Source organism: Quercus robur, chromosome 2, assembly GCF_932294415.1.
Source record: "Quercus robur chromosome 2, dhQueRobu3.1, whole genome shotgun sequence".
Taxonomy (NCBI): Eukaryota; Viridiplantae; Streptophyta; class Magnoliopsida; order Fagales; family Fagaceae; genus Quercus; species Quercus robur.
Window position 1 is genome coordinate 15,277,264 of NC_065535.1, and position 5,252 is coordinate 15,282,515.

Consider the following 5,252-nt stretch of genomic DNA (forward strand, 5'->3'; position numbering starts at 1 on the left):
GAGAGTCAAAATCCCGTATTTATAGTAACTTACTGACATAGTGAGATGGAACTTAATTCAGTACTGTGACTGTCCTACTGATGTTGCCAACTTTACTGTTTTCGAAAAGAGATATTTTTTTTTTTTTTTTTTTTTTTTTTCATCTCAAAATCTACGTATGACTTTAATTTTACGAAATTACCCTTGCTTTCGGTCGATTTGTCTGGAATCTAGATATGGTCATTTTTTGTTTCTTTTTAATCGATAAATTCGATTGCCTTGGTCGAACATTTGTCATTGGAGTGAGTATGTTTATGGGAGTGAGGATGTTTCAGTAATTTGGCTTATTAAGATCAAAGGACTTGCTACTTTACGCTAGGTAGTAATGTGAAAAGTCAGGCGCAATGCCATAAGGACTTAAAGTCTGATTCAGATCATGTACACACTACACTACAGTAAAGTTACTATAACTTTATTAAACATTAGCTATAAGTGCCTCCATTAAAAACACTAATATTAATTAAGATAAATACAGTTAATTTTTTTTTTTTTAAGAAAGTATAGTTAAATGTTATAATTGAGTAATTTCAACTAAATTTAACCAGTTAACGTTAAAAGCTTAAATTATATTTAAAGAAGGATAATTATTCAATTTTCCACCAGTAATTTTCATCTCTCGCATGAATGGTAGGTTCTATTATTAATTTAACTAGTCGCTAACCCGTGCGATGCACGGGAAAACTATTAGAAAATAATAAAGCATGCATATATTAAAAGACAATTTAAGTTCATGTGTGCTTGCAAGGAATACATACCTAAATAGTTCTTGCGGTAGAAATAAAAGCCTTATCTTTGAAATAAAGAACTGATGTAAACAAAATAACCTTACATAAAACAAATTTAAAAAAATAATAAAAAAAAACATAAAAAATATAATGATTCTTCAAAGACAATGGTATTCCCTCTCCAATGATAAAATAATAGAGACGGGGAGAGGAAGTTACCTAGAACATATTTTGTCTAAGCTGTAGACCACAAAACCTGCAAAAAGTAAAGACATCTCCATTTATCTAATCACCAGCTCCGATTTTGCAGCAGGGAGATTGCACAAATTCAATTTGCTAGAGAATAGAAAACTCAAGAAATATATAATAATAGTTATTGAAGTCAAAATAACATACGCTTGAACTCCTCTAGATTGTTCTGCTTATGCCTGCCACCAAAGCAAACCACAATGGGGCGTCCCTTCTTATCCAGGCCTTGCATAAAGAGCTTGCAAACTTATTGTTCTGTTTATGTATTAATTAATATATAAACAAAACTGAACTTTGTAGATCTTGAATGTTTTAGGGCTTTCTACGTCTGGAGAGAGAGAGTTTGTAGAAACCGTGGCTTTATATTTCTTAACTTGAGAGAGGGATAAGGTTGCTAGGGTTTTGAGGAGTTATAATTTTTATTTATTTTTTATTTTTTAAATATTATGCTGACGTGGAAAATTGTGGCTTTATATTTCTTAACTTGAGAGAGGGGTAAGGTTGCAAGGGTTTTGAGGAGTTATAATTTTTATTTATTTTTTTTTTCTTCTTTTTCATTAATAATAATAATAATAATAATAATAACAAAAATCTACTGTAAACGAGTCCAAAACACCAGAACTAGAAGGGAAAAAACGCTGTAAAAAAACTAAATAGACCCCACGTCCCCCTTACTAGCAAATTACACCCAAAAAGAGAAAACTACGCGCAATCTCTACCAGCAAACCTACTACACGACAAAAAGTAATTAGAATCCAAACTAAACATCACATCTGTTCCAAAACAAGAAGATGTTATTGTCTTATTGACTTATTTCATAAAATAGATTTGCCACCAAACCTGCTACACGCCAAACTAATGTTGTACCTTAAAATTGAGAGAGATATTTATTAACTCATTTTAACTTATCTCGTACATGAGAAATAAATGGTTAATATATAACGCGTAGAGACATCACTTCACCCAAAAAGTTTAGGTTCAATTATGTTGTATTAACTATTTTTTCTTTTTATTAATAATCAATATGGGGCTTCACTACTTAACCAACTATACTATTTACATGAATATTATAACATGGACTAAATCACTTTCTTGAGATGATACACGTAATTTATGAAATTTTTAGTTTTAGTAAACTAAGGGTTTGTTTGGATACCACTTATTACTGAAAATTTGAAAATTTATTACTGAAAACACCGTAGTAAAATAATTTTTAAATATGTGAATAGTACCCTGGGACCCAGTTTTAAAACAAAATTTGCTAAATTTCGTATTTGCGGGTCTCGTGAACAGTGCACAGGACCTATTGGGTAAAACGCCAAACGCAAACATGCTGAAATTTCAGTGCAACTCAAACACTCACTAACAAGAGATTTAAAACTTGTGGGACCCAGTTTTAAACTTGTGTTGTATATACACCATTGTAAGTTTCTCTAAAACCTTCTACCCTCTCCCCGTGTGTGTGTTAAAATATTTAGTATTTTTAAAAGAAAAAACAGTGGGTTAATCTCACATTGGAAAATGAGTGTAAGTTAAAGAAGTTTAAAGTCTATATTGTATATTCAAGAGTTAGACTCTTTTAATTATACACCCCTGTAAGTTTATTTAAAACCTTCTCCACTCTCCCCATGTGTGTGTATTAAAATATTTAGTATTCTCAAAAGAAAAAACTGTGAGTTAATCCCACATTGGAAAATGAGTGTGAGTTAAAGAGATTTAAAGTCTGTGCTGTATATTCAAGAGTTAGGCCCTTTTGGATATACACTACTGTAAGTTTCTTTAAAACATTCTCCCCTCTCCCCGTGTGTGTGTTAAAATATTTAGTATTCTCAAAAGAAAAAAATAATGGGTTAATCTCATATTGGAAAATGAGTGTGAGTTAAAGAGGTTTAAAACCTGTGCTGTATATTCAAGAGTTAGGCCATTTTGGATATACATCACTGTAATTTTCTTTGAGACTTTCTCCCCTCTCCCTGTGTGTGTGTGTTAAAATATTTAGTATTCTCAAAAGAAAAAACAATGGGTTAATCTCATATTGGAAAATGAGTGTGAGTTAAAGAGGTTTAAAACATGTGCTGTATATTCAAGAGTTAGGCCCTTTTAGATATACACCACTATAAGTTTCTTTAAGACTTTCTCCCCTCTCCCCGAGTGTGTCTTAAAATATTTAGTATTCTAAAAAAAAAATTATTGTAAGTAGGCCCAACCCAATTAAGACAATCTACATACTTGGTGGATTAGAAAGACCAAGGGTTGCGACCCACCTGAGGAAGCCAAGGAACAATCACCCCTCGGGAGACAAGAAGTTGGTTGCAAGAGCTATGAGGTTGGAAGCCGAGGAGGACCATGGTGTCGTACGGATAAAAGAGGGAGGACACTTCCAAATAAAACATCCATCACCTCCCCATTAAATGCTATGCAACAACTCAGCATACTGCATTAATGACAGAATGACCCCTGAACAGTGTTTTCACAGCCTGTATCTTACTCTACCACCACCAACAAGGCAGTGATGGGACAAGTATCCAAAGAAAGATTAGCAGCTCTCCAAGTGGAAGGTTGGGATGCGATTTGAATGGCTATAAAAGGAAGAAAGATCCTACTTGAGAGGAGGGAGAGAGAAGGAGAGAGAAAGAAAGAAAAACCGTACTACAAATTGTAATTCCCTTTAAGTATACTTGATCCTTGGCCAGCCCGATGAGAGAAATAAATAAGATTTCATTTTTACTTGTCCGATTTTTGTCAGTATTAAACCATCCTTGAAATTTATCTTGCTTCTTTAATCATTAAGCCGCATTTTTAAGGAATCTAAGTGTCGGTTTGCATTCCCATCTCTCCTAATTAATTGTATTGGGTTTCCGTCTTAGCCCATTCTAAGTGGGTTGGGCTCGGATTAGCATCCCCCTACACTAGTAATATACATATAAGAGTTCATCAATTAGTTTATTTCAATGCGCACCATTTGTATGATGGTCACTCCACAAGTACAAGTTATTGTGGGATGGGGAGCAGGGGTTAGAATTCAAGTCTCTACTCTCTAAAAAGAGCTTCACACGCATATATATTTAAATTATGTTAAAATATGATTTCTACCTCAAATCAAAATAATAATAATAATAATAATAATAATAATAATAATAATAATGTGGTATTCAATATTTAAAATCATCTATCAAAAGAATTTCGGTTCACTCTCACGATCAAACAATACCTTAAGTGTAATCTATTTTTAACAATGCAAGATTGATAAATCTATTTTTTTAATAAGTTCATAAATGAAAATTATTCTATCTGTTTTACTAAAATGTTATGATTTAAATAATAATTTAGTTATTAGCACACATTTAGTCATGATATATATATGAAAAAGGAATACGTTAATAAAGCAATTCATAAATAATTTTGAGTTTGTTAAAGAAATTACAAACTTAAATATGTAATATATAATTAAGATGAAATTGAATTCATCTCTTGCTCGAAATAACATTATACAAACAATTCCTTTTTTTTTTTAATAGAAAAATATATAAACAATTCTTAACATTTAATATTGGGTTCAAAGTTCAAACTTGTAATCTATATATATAATAATAGGTAAAACTGAGAGAAAATCCAATTAAATTTCAAATTGGAATTTAATTAGAGTCTAATTTTGCTCCATGTGTCCCATCTAATCTAAGTTTTTAAATTTTTGTACCAAGTGAGTTAAACTTTGCAACATGTGTCCCATCTATATATATATATATATATATATATAATAGGTAAAGCTGAGAGAAAATCCAATTAGATTTCAAATTGGAATTCAATTAGAGTCTAATTTTGCTCCATGTGTCCCATCTAATCTAAGTTTTTAAATTTTTGTATCAAGTGAGTTAAACTTTGCAACATGTGTCCCATCTATATATATATATATATATATATATAATAGGTAAAGCTGAGAGAAAATCCAATTAGATTTCAAATTGGAATTCAATTAGAGTCTAATTTTGCATCATGTGTCCCATCTAATCTAAGTTTTTAAAGTTTTGTATCAAGTGAGTTAATTCAATGTAAAAATTGGATTTCAATTAGAGTTTAACTTTGCGGCATGTGTCCCACCTAATCTAAGTTTTTTAGTTTTTGTACCAAATGAGTTAATTTAGTGTAAAAAACGAGGAGTCCAATATAAGTAAACCATAAAAAAACATAAATTTTGAATGATTTTATATTTATGAGCCTTTTTCTTTGTAGAACTAAAAA

General features: G+C 31.0%; 1 long non-coding RNA gene across 1 annotated transcript; it reads right to left on the bottom strand.

Annotated features, from left to right (window-relative positions):
* Window positions 1–989: 989 nt before the first annotated feature.
* On the bottom strand, window positions 990–1,254 carry LOC126702009 (uncharacterized). Its single transcript, XR_007647607.1, has 2 exons — window positions 1,161–1,254; window positions 990–1,020 (listed from the first exon to the last, which is right to left on the bottom strand). It is a non-coding gene; the product is annotated as an uncharacterized LOC126702009 (long non-coding RNA).
* Window positions 1,255–5,252: the final 3,998 nt, after the last annotated feature.